This window comes from Epinephelus fuscoguttatus, linkage group LG13, assembly GCF_011397635.1.
Source record: "Epinephelus fuscoguttatus linkage group LG13, E.fuscoguttatus.final_Chr_v1".
Taxonomy (NCBI): Eukaryota; Metazoa; Chordata; class Actinopteri; order Perciformes; family Serranidae; genus Epinephelus; species Epinephelus fuscoguttatus.
The window spans coordinates 4,626,824-4,646,360 of NC_064764.1; the positions used below are offsets into that span (position 1 = coordinate 4,626,824).

The 19,537-nt window shown below is 40.1% G+C and overlaps 1 long non-coding RNA gene across 8 annotated transcripts in view; it reads right to left on the bottom strand.

The window, feature by feature from the left end:
* The window catches only part of LOC125900121 (uncharacterized), a 102,327-nt gene extending 94,805 nt beyond the window's left edge, over positions 1–7,522 (bottom strand). For all 8 annotated transcript variants that reach the window (XR_007450806.1, XR_007450805.1, XR_007450810.1 and 5 more), the window contains exon 1: positions 7,258–7,522. This is a non-coding gene — a long non-coding RNA (uncharacterized LOC125900121). The remainder of the gene's footprint in view (positions 1–7,257) is intronic.
* Between the last annotated feature and the right edge of the window lie 12,015 nt (positions 7,523–19,537).

The window sequence follows — 19,537 nt, forward strand, 5'->3', positions numbered from 1 at the left end:
TCTGTTCTGTTATTGTCATGCTCTGAACATTACATGAAATCTCCATAAAATATGACACTAAGTCAGGGGTTGTCAGTTTACTCAATGATAGAAAAGGGATCCCTTTCAAGAAAATGGTTGGGAACCATTAAAATACAGTATCCAACCTTTGTAGACTTTCATCAGGTGCATTTATAAAGAGCAGATCACTGTAGTCTGAAAACATAAATGATATGTCATACATCTTTCCTTCATGTGATAGCAGTTTGCAGCATCTCAAATCACATACATTTAGAGAAAAAATAATGTATGTACACATACATATAGTATAAACATTTAAAATCAACAATTACATAGAAAGCTGATTATAAAATAAATGGGAAAAAATGATGAAAAAAGGAGCTCAAACATTAGGAGCAACTATTGTGTCGCATGTTCTGGATACAGACATAACCACTGTCTGATACTGTTTTCAGTATTTATGTAGGAAACTGTTTGTGTATTTGCAAAGTTTTAAGTGTACAGATATGTATGTCCATATTTCTCTAATAATATGCACCCATAAAACACAGCTGAGAAAATAATATGATAAAAGAACGATATGAATGGATTTGAGAAATGTTATGCCAATGGCCACCCCTAATATTACTCAACTTGTAATTTCATTAATAAAAATTGATATAACATTTTTATTCTACTTCACCGTTCATCTGTTTGTGGATAAAACAAATGTGAAGGCATAAATTGCTTAGACTAACTTGCTTCACGTCCGACTGGTGCTGCATCTCACCACACATAAATGAACAATGACCACACTACGTACAGACATTGTGAGGATACCTACACTGACACTCATATCAGTACTCTTTGCAATATGTTTTGATATTCATATCTGCAGTACAGTGAAAGGGTTAAAGTGTAATCACAACAGCAAAAGACAACCTGACTGAGGGCTTAATAAAAACAAACCAGCAGAATGATGACTCCAATTGTCTCAGGCAGTCTCAGTTTATGATATGGAAATAATTTAGTTTTGATTAGGCCACCAAGTTATTCAATATAGCATAATGTGCTTCAGTGGCTAAACTCAATACAGCTCAATCAAGAGTCTGTGTGATATTTCTGTAATGATCTGGGCCAATGGGACTGATTGAGCACCCATTGTCTTAATTTCTAAGCACCCTCATCATATCTGTATCAAGGAGCCCGGACGCCAAGCTCGTCGCAGCACCAAGCTGTTATGTAGGTTAGCTCCACAAAAGCGCTTTAATCCAGCAGTGGAAATAAATAAATAAAAGTGTTTAGAGAGAGGTGAGTGCTCGGTCAGCTCGCCTGCACAGCCCACACACTGCCACAGTTGTGTCACATCCAGGAGCAGCCATTAGGCCTCTGCTGATCTAATGTGGAGCGAGTGTGCCGTCTACCGTACAAAGCGGGCGCTGATGGAAAACCGCTAGCTGAACCCGCGCTTTCAGCGTGTACCTCCAGCAAGGCCACACATCCAATCATACCATCAGTCAGACTAATTGATCCCGTCGTTGTTAATCCGTGACATGGGGTGTCTGAGCTGCATGGGTTACAGGAAATGCCTCAAGTTTTGACATATTTGCTGTGATAACACTGACATTTTGAACAATGTACAGGTTTGAATCTAGGCCATGTGGTCATGTACGGTATCAAGCTATTCACTTATTCTCTGCTAGAACAGTAGACTGAAGTTTGTAATATAGGAACACACTTATTTGAGCCGTTAACTAATTCAATTAAATATTTTGAGTTGTAGCTAAAATTCAATGTCGGTTGCTTTTACATTTGAAAAACTTCTATTTTTTTTGTCCTACAATAAAACATAACTGTAGCAATCACAATGCTGTTCAGCTCTTACAAAATTTCATTTATTATTTTAATTTAAATACAATTACTGTTGAAATACCTAAGACTGTACATTTAATAAAATTTATTTTTACAATAAAATTTAACTTTAAATACATAAGATTGTAAGTTTGATAAAATATATTTAAATAAAGTATTTAAACATTCAAATGCATGCAATCCTCCCTATATGGACAATTTCAATTCAATATTAAAGTTGTTGTTTTTTTCAACAGCAAAACACAATTTTAGTTTCATAATAAAAAAATATGTGAAAAACATTTAAATGGGAAAATGTATGCAATTCTCTTGACATAGAGAAATTTAAATTTAAATTAAAAATATGATCACAATAAAATTATAATCGACAATGATTTTACTTTTTTACACAATGGATGTTATTTTGATTTTCACAAAAAAAAACATTGTGTTAAAAATTTCTCAACATTCACATTGATACAGCTTTATATGGAGTAATTTAATTTGATATTTAACTTTAAATAAAATTATGGTCAAATTACATAAGATCTTAAGTTTGATAAGGGTTTTACTTCTACAGTAAACTTATGAAATAGTTAAACTTTTAAATTAGTTCATTTCCTTGTACTTTTTTTTTCTTTTTGTATTTTATGACAGATTTAAAATGTCTCTCCTGTGGAATAGTGCCATTCTATTAAATTCAACTAAATTCAATTGGATTTAGATGATTGCATGCATGAGGACTTCACTGAACATTTGTAAAGTTGAATTTGTGGCGTGAGGACCTCTAACAAACCGCCGCATATGTGCAGATTTATTGGATGAAAAGCTGTCGGGTTTCCTTCCACACCACATTCAACACAATTTCAGATCTGTACTCCTCCAACACTTTACTCCCTCCACAACTGTAACGCTGACTCACTGGGAGAGAAACGAATACCAAAAGGCAAATTAAAGGAGTCCAAGGTGTTCACCTGTTGAATCCTTCTTCTCCTCTGAACAAGGTTAAGAGCCTGAGGCTGTCATTGCCATAAAGTGTGAACTTTTCTGCATGCGAGGCCAGGACATGGAAAAGCACCGGGGGGCACCGTGTCAGAGAAAATACTACTCCAGCCCTGCGATTGAAGTGTGGACTTAAAGCTGTGATGGAAAAGGGCAGAGCGGCTCTCGGCTGAAATGCTATATACGCATACCACAGTGAAAGTGCATTACCTATTTCCACACGGCCCTTTCAACCCTTTCCAAAGCCCTGCTGCTGCAATGTTACGAAAATACATCAAGAGGTGAGTTTGATTTGTGTGCATCTGAGTGTGATTCCCAATGTCCCCTCCATTTCTCAGTGCTTCTGTTGAACACAATGTCTGTCTTTCTCTCTCAGTCTTCCTCTCTGTGAGTGACCCCTCAGTGACCAGCCACTCTCGCCTACTCAGACACCGAAGGACGAGTCACTGAGAACATCTCCACTCAGAGGGGGAAAAGCAGAAACATGTAGTTTGTTTTTTTTTTTTTTTTTCATCTGAAAACGTTTTACTTTTAAAGATAAATGTTTTATGCAAGGTGGCATTCAAGTGATAGCCTGAGAAAAAGCATGTACATGAATTGCATGCACAGAAAAACAAAAGTCAATTCAATGCTTCAAGTCAAAGCAACAAGGGGTCAGAAAATTGTCAATAAATGTATTTAATTTTTTGCAAATATTTATGAGGTTTTTGTTGACGGAAAACCCCAAATTGCATTCCAACCCCGTGATGCCCAGTGCACAAGAGGAAGTATACTCATCCACGGAAATTAATGTATTGATAAATAAAATACTAATAAAAATAGTAGTAATACAATAAAACAATGCAGTTGTAATGCAGTAACTTTTCTGATTCATGAAAAAAATCACAGTAGTCTGTTATGTATATTAGGAATATATGCAATAATTTACCTAAAAATAATACTAATACTAATAATAATAATAAATAATAATTAAAAAATTACAAAAAAGGAAAATAACACTAAAATAAGAAATGTACAATGACAAGAAATGTATTATGATTTTGGAGCTAACGCTGTTTTGGTACTGAGCCAATAACCAGCGGGATTCCACTTTGTATTCTCCTACATGGAAGTTATCACAGGCCACAGTTAAACCATGACACTGAGAAACTACTGAAATTCATTTCAGGAACACACAACTTTAATTTAGAATGACACATCAAATTGTATTAATGAAAAAAAAAAAGTAAAATAAATACATGCGTTGTGTATCATTTTACTTTGTCATATATGAGCTTATTTGACACAAACATAGTAAAAAAAGTTAGACGTTTTCTGTACTGGAAAATAACAGCATTTTTTTCTGTACCCTTATTACAATATTCACAAAGTAATAAAAGTAATACATATCGAACGGTAATCCATAAGCAATAATAGTAAATATGCCACTATGTTCCTGATGCAAAGAAAATGTAAATGAGACATTTTAAAATAATGCCAGTATATGATTTTATGAGTTTATATTAACACTCAACAGTATGAGGATTTGGTTTACATTGGCATTTGGCTGAATAATCGTATGTAATTTATTTGACATTTTGTTACAGTTAAAATGTTTTACATATATGAAATTCCCTGTAAAAATGTGAAACAAATGATCTAACTTACGAATGTACAATCGTTCCTCCTCACATCTCCACTTTGGCTGTGTCAAACATTTTGTGCTTTGTATCAGCCTGTTTCCCAGCTCCCCATCACAGTATATCATTTATATTTCATGTTTACCAAATTTCTGTTCATGCTCTTTATAGTACAGTGCACCTTATGGTAATACAGGCTAAACAGTGAGTGAACCAGGCTGAACGCCTTGAATGACCGTCCACCTGAGACCTGGAGTGCAAACACAGCTTTACCTGGTTATATAAAAATATGGGAGACGGTACGACCGTGTTTAGAGAGATAGATGGAGTGAGAGAGAGAGAGAAAGAGAGAGAGAGAGAGAGAGAGAGAGAGGGAGAGAGAGATCCCCATAATAATAATGTCCTATAGCTGAAGGGCCACTGCACTCTCTGGCACATGCTGGCCTACATACACCCTGAGTGAACTTGATAAAAAAGTGCTGCCTTTCATATCCTCCTGTCCTTTGTGTATCATATGTACAGCTGAGTGTGTGTAAGTAGAGTATAATACACTTCGTACTACAAGAAAAGCTCCAGACTGAGGGCCAGTGGAGTTTGTATTTTCCAGGCCGTACGAACCCGGCGTCGCTGAAACGCGATAGTGTGCAATCACATAGGTATGGCTGTAATTTCTGCTCCTGCCTGATTATAATTGCCAGCTTGGCCCTTGACGATGTTCACCCTTCACACAGAGCCTGCTCTGCCGGAGAAAAACAACCGTTGTGCCCCCACGACTTTTGACCCTATCTTTTATCAAACTCTCATCCTCTAAGCGAAGGATTGAAACGAAGACTGATGATGGTGACTAATGATGAATCCTTATGATAGCCTGAGAAAATGATGGAACTTAAAGTACCATGTGTTCTCCTCCCATGATCATCATGAGTCCAGGTCTGCACTCAGCTTTTGATCCCTTTAATGATAATAATAAATACAATGGACATATAGTTTCTGATGAGAATTTGTGTGATTACATGACGCTATAAACTCATGAAGTGTGCTTACATTGAGCTGAGTGGAAGTTATAGCAGGGAAGCCAGCCGCCGCAAAATAAATAATCAGATCCTTTATTTATATATTAAAGGAGCAATAACACCATTTCAAGTTACTTTTTTTTTTTTTAAAAAGTCCTGCATTTTATATCTTAGTACTGTCAGCAAACTTCTTAAAAAGCTGTGGGAAAAAGGCACCTGCCAGAGAGGGGACTCCCTAAAAACTTGGATGGGCACAGTTCTGTAGGACGTAACAATGCACACTTTGGTGTGCCCATCAGCTCGTGCTCAGAGAGCACATTCCTACTCTATATGAAAACCTATGTGCACATTTGTTAGAATGCAGAACGAAAATCCTGAATTACTTTTATTTGATTTGATGAAAATGAGAAATTGGATTGAGTGGCAAAGTATGGGCTTGTTTAATTATTACAACTAGACTACAAGTGTATAACAGAATACACTGTTCATCTTTTCCTTTATATATGTGAATATATATATATATATATATATATATATATATATATATATATGTATGTATGTATGTATAACTTCATGTGTGCAATTACTTATTTTGATTAATTAATAACAGAGCATGTAATTATTTTGAGTCTGTTTTATCTTGCTATTTTTTTTTCTCTTACCATTTTTTTGCGGCAGTAAAATGTATCTAGTGGACTGAAAATCAAGTAATTATGATATTCTAGGTTACCCAAAGTTTAATTTATGATGACCAGATATTGCCACACAAAAACATTGTGATACTATGTTGTAAATAGTTTTTCACTCACCCCTTATATTTACTGTAATTGATATCTACAGAGACAGTACTATGCTACATTATCAGGGGATGTAAACATGCAACAGACAATCACAGAATACACAAGCAACACATACATAAGAAACAATAAGCCACAATGAAAGACATGCTTGGAGGAACATAGGTCAGCCTGGACACAGTGGTTAGTTGATCAGTAGCAGCTGTATCAGTTGTGTTAACTGTCAAGGATACAGAGGCAGCAGTTGTATGAGGAAAGAGTAATAATGATTTAAAATATGGCATAGAAGTCAGTAAAAGTATATCAATATTGTGTTACTATTATGTCTTTTTCGTGATATTAACAGCATTTCAAGACAAATTTATATAATTAATAATTCTATCAGCTACTTTACATTCTGTATGCAATATTTCACTGCTGAGAAAACACACCAGTGATTAATGTGAGTGGACAGAGGCTGGAGGATCAACTGAAGGAAGATGGATTCCAAAGTTTCAGTGGAGAAAATAGGTCAGCCGGTGTTAATGTGCGTGAACTTTTGACCTGCATGAAGTGGAGCTACTGTTTCAACAAAAGACTGACAAAACTTATCCTGCTGTTATTTAATTTGAGCCTTGTAGATAACATTAGGCTGATTTCCTTCACTTTTATGAATTTTTTTGAATAACTTCAGAAACAAGAAAGCAAATTGGGTTGCTGAGTGAGGAGACGGCAAAAGATGAATCTATGATAATTTACTTTTACTGCGGGAGGAGCTGTTAGAGGTGGAGATCTAATTAGGTTTCTTTTATTTATTTAATTGCACAGAAATCTCTCCTTCTAAAGTGCTGTCTGCTTTGTCACAACAGAAAGAGACTTATAGTTTTTCTTTCAGGGCTGTTTGCGTCACGTCTTTACACCGCCTCTGACCTCATTTCTGCCCACAGCAAACCTCCATTTAATAAGAGCAAGCGGTTGCTCCGTGCACATGAGAAACAAGATGGCGGCGTACAGTACCTTGCATTACGCTCATCTCGTGCATCGCTTCTTTCTTTTAAAGAAAGGCTGAGCCTCCTTGAAGTTTCTGTCAGAGCTGTGCTGCCTTGATTTTACATTTTCAATCCACGTTACAGGACATTTCCCAATCAGACTTTAACTATTCCGCCACAGAGAGGGATAAGAATAAACAAAATCAAGTCCGGCTGTCAATAACATGAAATCATTTCACAAAAACGCACTTCAACTGTGCGTCCCTCTCCTGTGTTTGCTGCGCTGTGTCTTTTTTGAGTGCTATTTCAAGCCCTCGCTCTCTGTGCGGCGGGGCTCATAATATCAGATTGCACAGCCGGTCTTGGCCAAATGTGAATTTTATACTCTAGTGACCACAGGCTTTACACTTTCATTAGCTCACATTCTCCTCAGCAGTGCAAATGCCATGTCGCTGGTGAGGAAGGGGGGGCTCGCTGAGTGAGCCTGATAGAGTAGAGGATTGGAGGGCGGGATGAGAAAAAAAGAGCTTCCGGAAAGCACAGTTCGCCCTGAGGCATGGGCCAACATCCCAGCCACTCTGAAGGAAAACATAAAATAAAAATGTGCCCCATCGAGCGCATATTGCTGACATCCAAACTTAGGAAGAGCACAGAAACAAACTGAATTCAAGCTTTATTTTAGTAATTATTTTCAGATAATATTGTAATAATTATCTATTTGACACCATTTTACCCTTAGTTACACAGCTTGCCTCACTAATCTGCCTTTTGACGAATATTATTTTCCCAGGTTTTTCAAACTAAACAATGCAGTTTTTGCATTAATGAGCTGCCTCATTAAGAAGAACTGTGCCCTCCTGAGCAGCACTGGTCATTGAGCCGGGGATGAGATATGATATGAAGCAGGCTCTTAACAGTGTTGTCTTCTTTGTTTATCTTTAAAGTGGTTTTCTTCCTCTCACTTCTGACTCCATTGTATTCAGTAAGAGAAAATGAGTCAACAAGAGAAGCACACATGTGCGGATCGGCAAATGGAGGGGGGCCAGGGAGGAACGAAAATCGTTTGTGTCAGTGCTCCCCCTGAGAGATGAAAGCAAATGCTGGCTGTGTCTTAAGCTATTAGGGTAAGGAGTGGTGTTTGGCCTAACCCCCCCACTTCTCTCCGCCAGACATGGACGGACAGAAAATACTGCCTCTCTCGAAGCTGCCCTTCTCACTTGAGAGAATTAACTTTCACTCGGGCTGTCTGAAACCGCAATGCTACGTATTTGTGTGACTTTTGCCCCACTGTTTCCAATTATCTCCTCACAAGGCTGTGGCGGCAAGAGCTGATCTAACGAGACGGTGACATCTCCGTGGGCTCCACTGGGCAGGTGGGTGACAGCATAGAGTTGTCATCTTCTTGTCAACACTTGTCTCCTGCACACTCCCATTTTGAAACAAACCCTCGAGTTCGGTGGAACGGTGGAACAGGTCCGTGAAGACAGCACAGAAGACAAGGAAGAGCATGACACGCAGGAGGCGGTTTGAAGTCTGTGGCCACCGGGGGCGAGGCAGATACAAGCCACTTCCTTTTTTAAGGTTTGTATCTGAGTTTTTTTGTCCGTGTGGTATAGAGGAGCGGGTTCATGCGGAGGGCAGTGATTACAGATTTGAATGGAGTTAAAATGGAAACATCTTCAGGGCACATTCTGACCTGTCAGCCTCATTTTCCTGAAGTGGATCCGATGAGTGCGGCTGTGCCATCCCTCCCAACGCACATCCCTCCTTCTTTTCCTTCAGCTCCTTCTCTATTTCCATGTCCCTTTCTCTATGCTAGCCCTGCTATGCTAGCCCTGCCAGGTCAGCTTTGGCATACAGAGACAAGCCCCCCCCCCCTCGCCACAGCACACACATACACACACTCTGTCCATTGTCAGCAGCGCCGAAAGCAGATTTGCTCTTTAAACTAATGGCCCGTTATGTGAAACAGACCTGATTACTGCCTGACAGAAGGAATTAAGGCCGTCCAGGGCCAAACAAGTGCGCCAGCATCCATGACCTGGCACAACCACTTAGGCTGAATTTTATTTATACTGCACGCAGTAAACATGCATTTGATATATTCAGGAGGCAGAAAAAAATATTGTAGTGCTTACAATGTACATGACTTTGGTGGTGTGTCATATTGATTTGACTTTTCTAAGGGATTGCTAGTAATTTATCAGATTAGGTACGTGAAAGACGGGCATTGATTTTCTAATAAAATTCAGGCCATGAAACATTAAAATCTGTATTTATAGTTCTGTAATAGCCGAGGATAGAGTGTATTTGCCCATTCAAAAGCCAACCTTGTTTATCTATAAACACGAGCTCAAGGGACATCTTTAGGGTTTGCTTTAGCAATAAATGAACTGAATGGAAATGTGATCTCCATTTTCAGTCTTCAAAGTCAACTTTCAAGTTTGTCAAGTCACATAGCTTTTGACTTTGGAATGACAGGCAGGTTAAGTTGTGAAAGCGGTAGACATGCGCATATACATATGTATATATATATATATATATATACAGAAGATATTGTATATACAGCTTCATATATTGGTTTTATCGTGATTCAGATTCAGCATTTTAATATTATTTGCTTTATAAAATATTGCAATATATAAGATGATCTTTTTATTTATTTTTTTTTAATTTATTTTTGTATCTTCGTGATTAGTAGTAGTAGTGATTTTTATTCCGAACATGCAAATGATATATAATGTATATATGAACAAATAAAACAGAAATAATAATACAAAAATGGACAATCAAGACAATTTTAGAAAAGAAAATATTTAATCTGATTGCAGAATCAATGAATATAAATGATAAGTAATGAAGTGAAAATGACTGTGTGGCCAAGAGCTGTTAAATCACTTTGATAGTCATAGATCAGTTGGCCACACGCTGAATATATAAAACCATCAATTATATGATGAAACACACTTTTCAGTTTTTACAGTTTACAACTAAATATAAAAGACTGAGTGCAGCACATGTAAACACAGACTAACATTGGCACATTAGGGCCACTGTAGGTAAAACAGATACACAAATACAGAGCTGGAGAAAAAACTTAAGATTGAAAAAAATTGAGATTAAAAGCGTAAATTTAAGAAAAAATTCTCTGAAATTACAGGATGGATAAAGCTGTTGAATAGACACTGTGCATAGGACTTTGACCGTTATTTGAATCTCCAATCAAGGCATCCTGTTATGGTTCAAAAATGGGTTTTTTTTTGTTTTGTTTTTTTTTGTTTGTTTGTTTTTAATAACCCACCTAACTGGCTTACCCTGATATTCTTACCTGAACCCTAACATTCTTTCTGACCAAGCCTAGCCTAGCCTACAAAACTAACCAAGGCAACAAGTTACAGCCAGTTAGAGGGAGAGTAGGGTGGGCCATGCACTTGCTATCCTCGGGGGAAAAAAAATGTGGCATCCAGTATGTTACCTGGTCATCAGCTGGATGTCTTACTGGATGGCAAAATGTGACGTTAATAAAAAACTGGCCTGTTCAGTGCATTTGGAAGCTTTATACAGCCTAAAACTAAAATAATGTCAAATGAGTTTCAAAATAATGAGCCAATTTTCACTCACACAACAGCATGTCAAGTCCTGTGCTTGACTTATTCATTCACCACGATTTCTTTGCTGTGTGGATTTTCTCACTTTCAGTTACTAAATTTACCACTTCAGTCTCAGAGACATTTTTCTATTTACCACTTTAAGCTCAGATGTTCAGAGCTCATAAGGGTTTTTTCTTCATCCCTCTCTCGCCTTATATATATATATATATATATATATATATATGTTAAAATACACTGTCATTTAGGTGGAGGCCCAGTGCTCTTTAAGGATATAGCTGCTTTGGGTTGTAATACCCATAAAACACTTCTGTTATTTAACGCATGACAGACTGCACCAAGCTGACAGATAAAACCCTGCGTTCATAAAAAGTATTACTAATTATGAACTTGTCTTATGCTGGAAAATTGCATGCTTGTACTATAAAGTGCAGTTTCACTTTCTAGTTTTATTTTATTTTATTTTTTTTTTCTAGTTTTATTTTAAAGGACAAGACCAAGGTGACTTTTTATGTCTGTTTTATGTAACACACATTAAAATGATTGCTTGCAAATGTATCAGAACATATAATATGAACAATAACATCCATTTCTGATTATCAAGTACTTATCAGCAAATAAATGTGCTTTTTTAAAGATATAGATATATTTTATATATTTATATTTATATATTTATATTTTTTATATCATTATTGGTAAATGAAATAATTGCTCCTTGTGAAAGTGTGAGTTAACTGAATGATCCTTTCAGAGCAAAATTAACATATGTGTTAATACAAGTGCTATAAAGTAATGTTCCAAAAAGAAGTGGATGTCTCCTCTCTTTTCTTTTGTGCCGTTAATTTAAAAGCATGGTGGGCTTCTATATTCAGATTGACAGTGTTCACAGAACAGCAGTATAAAGTTGCCACGTCACATGAGGAGGCTGGTGTGATATATGTGGAATACCTACACATTAAAGAGTTGAGTTGGGGGTCACATGCTGTCGCTCCCCATCCATCAGTTCACTTCCACACGGATAACGGCAGAGGGGAGGGGAGCTTTACAAAAAGGCCAGGGGGGAGCGAGGTTGGCAGGAGGGGAGTCATGTGACCCAGCACGTCCAACCACCGCTCGCTGACCTCAGAGATCTGCAGGTGTTGAAGTGGAAGTGATGTGACTTTGTGATGACCTGCAGGCACAAACACAATATGTTATACTCCCTCCCTCCACCCAAGAACACAGGTACTGTATATACAGTGAAAGCACGCATTGAATATACAGTACAAGCATGTACACTCACATAAGTTCACCGAAGAATCATTGATATAAAATTAGTGAGTTTGGATATTAAACAAAAAGCAGTGGGGGGTAATATTGGAACAGGGTTAAGTGTGTATGTTCACAGACAACACCGCACAACAAAATGACCAAGTTAAAACACATTTGACCTCACTTAATGATGACATGTTAGAAGTAACTCAGAGGTCCAGGTGTTATGGAAATTATTTCAGCAGCTGCTCACATTGCAGTCCAAAAACATTTTAAAATAAATAAATACAAAAGGTCATACTGAATGGTACGTTGATATCGAGGATGAAACATCAAATGAATCATAAATGAGGCTTGATGGGAATTTTCTCCGCTGCTGTGAGCCCTGTGCCCTGCCTGCAGAATCCCACAGACAAAAAACAAAGCATGAAAAAAACTTGACATGTGAGAAGAATTTAAGTAACAATTTATCATTTAGAGCGTGTTAAATAATGGAGTGATATAAACTTCAAAATAAAAATATGAAATGTGTGTGTTTTGTTTTTGTTTTGTGTTTTTTACTTCAGCTTCTGTTGCTGCCCTTGTATCTTCTGGCTGGCTGCGTGAAAGCCCGAGGCAGTGAGAGCTCAAGTCTGCCTCAGTGAAACTGTTCTGTTTTAAAAATATTTCATCCTCACTCTCAGATTTCATTTGCTCACATAGCACGTTTTTGCATACATGATAATTCTGGTTTCACAGGAGGAATTTGTTATGTCTATTTGCAGCAGGCTGTTACTGCTGGTTGCTTTAGATATTATTAATGGAGAAATGTATTCTACTTATGTACTCACTGTACAGTCTTTCCCATAAATATTAGATCAAAAACACACTGCAACGAAACAGATAGCACTTAAATGAGGTTTGACTCAGTCTCATTTTTTCAAATGAGAAACATTTGTGAGAAGAAATATACACTTGAAGTTTCCGTACTAGTTTTCCTAGAATTGTTACTAGTCAGTGGCGTAAGGCAGTCATAACGGCCCCTAAGCATGCCCCTAAGATGGGTCCTAGTGCATGCTAGCTAAATAATTAGACTTCTGATGGCCTGTCCCCGGGCCCTTTTAAGGTGGTTTGCGACGATTATGACCTCTGGTATCCATCCTTTCACGTCGGCATGATTGCGGCCGACTGCCATAATTCTGTAACGGTACCTGGCAGTGTCAGGGGGAGACGCAGCAACATAAGTTAAGGGGTTGAAAGTCCACGTAGGGCGGACGGATGGAGGGGTGGATCGGTCCAACAGCCACCGACTTTCACCCAGGAGGCCAGTGCTCGCTTTCCGTACGAATGTAAAGCTAAAAGTAATCATGTGCATTTGATGTTGAAAGAAAAAAAACTTTCAATTCGTGGTGTTCTACAGATGTTGTGCATTTGCAAACTGAATGCAAACTTTACATTTCCTGTGAAAATGGAAGTGTTTTTTGAAAACAGACAATGCATGTAACAGGCAGAATTTGACACAGCGTCCCAGAGTATCAACATCCATTGAACCCAAGGTACGTTGCACATCATATATCAACATGTAAAGTCCATGACCAAATGTCTATATGTGACGAGGTCTGAGTGATAATGTGTTACATTATGCTGACCATTTCAAGATACAACCACCACAGCAAGCTCGATATGCACTTCTGTCAGACAAAAAACAAACAAATCAACATTTATAACTCATCTACGAAACGTTATAACAGATCCATATTATCCAGACCATATCACAGCTTACACAGCTCCCATTTCATTTCTCACACACTGAGAGTAGTCCAGATGATCTAAACATCTAAACATCCACAGATATCTACAAACTGCCATTGCATTGTTTCAAACGTTAATATTTGTCTGCATAGCATCCATAATTTCTCCCATTCAGCATGTAAACAAACCTGACGAGCTCCTGGCCTTTTCATTGACACCTCACTTGAGCCAATCAGAGCTTCTAATGCTGTTGCTATGGCTTATATCCAACTGGGGCCTGAGCTGAAGGAATGCACTTCCTGTAGTTTAGAGGTATTTAGAGAGCCAGTGATTGGCCCACCTCACCTGAGGCTTATGGGTCTTGTAGTCAGAAGATTTTAACTCCTTGTTGTCATTATAGACTGTTATAAATGTTCATAAATGATGAACAAAAAAAGTCTTATCAATATGGGTTTTCTAGAAGTGTTATTTATACAGTACGCTCCTAAATAGACACTTCTATCTATGTATTTGGGTGTAACTTTGAGTTGAACATTGTGGGGGTTGAGATTTCCGCCACCAAGATGATGTTATTTACAAAGAAAACACTGATAAAACACTGATAAAACATTGTTACAACATTCACAAGCTGTACTCGCTTTGATCCACTGACGCTCTCCTACTCCGCTGACTTCCGCCCTCTCTCCCACAGGAACTCCTGCCACTACCGTAATGTACCGTATATCACTGGAAAGGTCCGCTTCTCAGCTTTCTGCAATCTGTTGGAATTACGTCGATAGCGTGAATGATCGAGGAGTTACAGTAATTGGAAAAATGCATGTCATTTCCTGTTGCCACCGACAGCTTCGGCTAACTGGCTAGCTTGCATTACAGCTAAGACACACACAACACAGCAGAAAGTAGGACTAACTTTCATTCAGTTAACATTATTTGACTCATGAGTGGTGGCGCTGGAGCCCTAGAAGTAGCGTATCTCCTGTTGGGAAGACATTTTCATTCTTTTGCCCAACCTACAACTTAAAATTGTTGGCTGGGCTTTCTTTTTCCCTTGGACCCTCTTCATACCACCATGGATACTTCATACTGTAACGAACTGGGCAAATGTCACTATTTTTTACTGCTAAATTGAGAAAATCTACCACATTGTCATGTTTATAATACTTAACATTCATTATCAATAATTATGATATGATATTGGGGGGGTTGTGGTGGCTGGTTTGGATTATTGGGTGGGTTACAACCCACCCACCATAAATTACGCCTATGCACAAGGGACCATTTTCTGCCCAACAAATTGTTAGAGGGCCCATTCTCTCTATAGGCCCCCTCACCCCATGGTCCCCAGTACAGCCGCCCTACCTGCACTGTCTATAATTACGCCCATTACTAGTTGATAATGCAGTCAATGTACTCAAGTTAAGACAGTTTATTATTGAGCTAAGTAGACAAATCACACATCTATGTCACTTGAGATTTTAAATTTCTGTATCATAATCAAAGACTGCGTTGATGTGACGTGAATATTTAATCTGGAGCATTAAGTGCTCTGATGGTGAATTTAGCAACGCTGCCCACTTTAGGTTCATGAATTATCATTTCTCATCAATCTTAGCTCTTCAAATCTGCTATTCAAAGATGTGAGTTTCAAAGAATTACAATCCACATTTTCACAATTCCAATTTATAAAAAATATTTAAATAAGTCAAATATTTGATTAATAGCCATCAAAAATGGAACTACAAAAAAGAAAAAAAAAAAGAAAAAAAAAAACAATTTAAGAAAACTAAACTTGAAACTTTTTCATTGCAATTGCCCAGGATATTTATTGTAATGTCCTGTCATTCTCTGCCTGTGGGCCTGCAGTATGTAATAAATGGAGCTGGTGAATCGATAAATTAAGTTTTCTGAGCCAAGGTACATATTTTGTGGTGGGCCCAAAGTCATCTGATACAGGGTAGGTATTATCCCACTGAATGTGCAAGAGAGGTTTTGTTTGTGTGCTTTCAAAAGGGGCTACACACACACAGAAGCACATTTAGAAATAATGGTTTGAACTTTACCTACATATCTTCATAAATAACTGAATCTGTATTTGCTGCTGAAGCCCTGTAAGCTTATTGCCACATTTATTTTACCAAGCATTACCTCACACACAAATCAGATTTTAATAATGACACATCTGATTAACAAACACATGGAATAAACAGCCCATACAGGATCCACCTCATTAGACAGCATATTGATTTTATCAGTAACAGTAATACAATTTGCAAAGTAATTGGTGTAGTAATTGAATAAATTCCACAGCAGCACAAAACCTCTGTGATGCCATTTTTGTTCCATGTTAAAAAAAATTTAATAGAGTTGACAAAATAATCTCACCTTAGGGTCCATTTGGTAAATGTTCAGAAGCTTTTTTTTTGTAAAGGTTATTTTGTGGGCTTTTGCCTTTAATGGACAGGACTGTGTGTGAAATGGGGAGACAGAGAGAGAGCGGGGACTGACACGCAGCAAAGGGTTGCAGGCCAGACTCGAACCCGCGACCACTGCAGCGAGGCAATGCCTCTGTACATGGGGTGCTGGCACTATCCACTTCGCTACTGACGCCCCAAACGTTCAGAAGCTTTTGATCATATCACATGACCCTCATCAATAGATGGCGTTTGCTCAGTTATGATAGAATTGTGGATGTTTGAAGTGCCGTAAATTTTGAAAAGCACTTTATTAAGGCTATTCCTTCCGTGTTGGCTGAAAAAATGAGGTCTACAATAATATTCTAGACCTTGGAAATAACCTGTGGTCATTGCTGACAGCCTATATAAACCCCTGTCAACCACGCTCCCACTGATCTAGATCTGATGGAACGAATCCCAGAGCGGCCTCGGGGTGGAGGGGAACCCTCTTCACTCAGAGAACCAGGGTTACACATGTAACCTCACGTTATCTATTGTTCTAGTCTTCCCCTCCACCCAGAGATATATTGTCTCTATTGGAGATCTGTAAGACACACCGCGAGGGGATAGAACAGCATCAACTTCGAATGATACATCCCTGCCACCAAAGTGCTCTACAAAATACACTGTGTGCCCAATGAACTATATACAAATGTCCACTATATACACACCCCAGGCTAGCCAGCTCCGCAAGATGCAAGATGCTGTTGCCACAAGTCCTGGCGCCAGACGCTACCGAGGCTACATGGCCCCGCAAGATGCAAAGGCCCGCTTAAAGGGGGTGGAGAGGCCACTCAGGCGAGCCACACAGGCTGGCCTGACAAGGAAACAATATGTCACTACCACTGGGCCAGCAGTGCAGGCACATCGTCACTACGATGTGCCTGCAGCTACACTGAACTGATAGAATTTTGCAAACATGGATGGGGCCGACCAGGTAGCTGCTGCGCAAATCTCATCGAGAGACACACCGCACCATGATGCCCAAGAAGTAGCCATGCCCCAGGTTTAATGTGCCCGCACCCCAGATGGGAAGGGCACCCCTGCCCCCACATATGCCTGCTGGGTAGTTCCCACAATCCAGTAAGAAAGACGGGCCTGGGGCGTCGGTAGCATAGTGGATAGTGGTGGCGCCCCATGTATAGAGGCGATGCCTCGCTGCAGCGGTCACAGGTTCTACTCCGGCTTGTAACCCTTTGCTGCATGTCAACCCCCACTCGCTCTCTCACCCCATTTCACTCTGTCCTGTTCATTAAAGGCAAAAAGCCCAAAAAATAATCTTTAAAAAAAAAAGAAAGACGGGCCTTGGACAGTGGCTGACCCCGGAGGTCTGGCCTAAAACAGACAAACAGCTGATCTGTCTGCCTATGGCACCATGTCCGTTGCAAATACACCCTGAGTGCCCTAACTGGGCACACAAGTGAGTGCCTATGATCACCTTCCTCTGTTGAGTCGGAGAAGAGAGACCGTACCACCATGTTTTGGCTCGGCTGAGAAAGAGACAGAACCTTAGGAAGGAAAGCAGGGTTTGGATGTAGGATCACCCCTGCCCCCTCTGGCAAGAACCTGCACAGATGTTCATGCACAGAGAGAGCATGGAGCTCCCTCACCCTCTTGGCTGTTGCCAGCGCCAATAAAAGAGCAAACTTAAAGGACAACCATTTTAGGTCCACTGACTCGAAGACTCGAACGGAGGTACCTCAAGAGCCCTTAAGACCAGCTCCAAATCCCAGGGTGGGAGAGACGTCCTGGAACGCAGGACAGCACATTGCCGTGATCTCAGGGACAGAACCCTTGAGTGTGCCCAAAGCCACAGGCAGTGCACCAGTTTACAAAGGCGAGAAGAGCCAATCCGTCTTGCCTGGTATAAGCCGCTGCTGTCACACTGTCCGTCTTCACCAGCACGTGCTGACCCTGAAGATAGGGCAGAAAATATCTCAGGGCGAGATGGATGGCCTACAGTTCCAGCATGTTGATGTTGTAAGTGACCTGAGGACCACTGCAGTGACCGCTGACCCCCCTCCCCCTGAACACTGGCCGCATGTGTAGGAGAGCCAAAGGGATTGCTTGGACTGAGGACGCCATCAGGCCCAGAGGGTGGAGACACTGCCTCCATGTGACCCCAGCCTGAATAGAGAGACCGGACCTGAGAGACAGCTGCCTCTCCTCTGTCAGAGAAAGTAGACCAGCCTGGGAATCTATAACTAGGCTGTGTCTCTTGAGATGGCTCCAGCCTGCTCTTCTCTAGGTTGAGACACAGGCCAAGGTGCTGGATGTAGTTGAGGAGGATAGTCGGATGCGCCCAGCACTGAGCCTCCAAATGTGCAGACAAGAGCCAATCGTCTAAATAATTCAGTATTCGTATCCCCTTCTGCCGTAGAGGCGCCAGAACTGCAAGTACCTTGTGAAGGTGCACGGAGCCAGAGAAATACCGAATGGCAGGACTTAGAACTCGTATTCCCTGCCGTCGTATACGAAGCGGAGAAAACACCAATGCATGTTCCAGATTGCAATCTGAAAGTAGGAATCCTTCAGATCTATTCTTGTGAACCAGTCCCCTTTGTTGATGGACTGTCTCACCCGGGGAATCGTCAACATTTTCCAAGGCAGTCACCTGAGATGCTGAGATCTAAAATGGTTTCCAATTTCCCATCCCTCTTGGGGATGAGAAAATAGCAAGAGGAAAACCCAGCCTGCATGTTGCCGCAAGGTACGTCCCCAATAGCCCTTTTTCCCAACAGAGTACAAACCTCGGCCTGGAGAGCTGCTTTTCATTCTGCATCTACCACCATGAACACTGTAGGTGTCACTGAGGTTGGGGGATGCCAAGCAAACTGAATACAATACCCCTGGGTCATGGTTTAAACCACCCAGGGGCTCGCATTCATTGACTCCCAGGCTGCCACTCGAGCCTGGCCTTGCTGGAGGCAGGCTGGATGTGATTTGGCGTCAGGAAGAAGACGGAGGCTTAGGCTTGCCTCTGCCTCTGCCCACTTTGCCTCTGGCAGCTCCTCTGGCTGTAACAATGTGACCGTGGCAAGCATCCAGAGTAGCCCTCAAGTCACCAGGCCCCCTGGCTTGATCCAAGTGCCTGTGTGGGGCCCTTGACCATCTTACCCCCATTCTGACCAGACCATCTGGGCTTGGCCTTGGGGGTCAGTGCACTGGAGACCTCCTTAGCACAATAGCGGGACTCCTGTGCCTGTTGTAAAAGACTAATGGCACCAGGGTCAAACATGGCTGTCAGTACAACTGGCAACTTCAG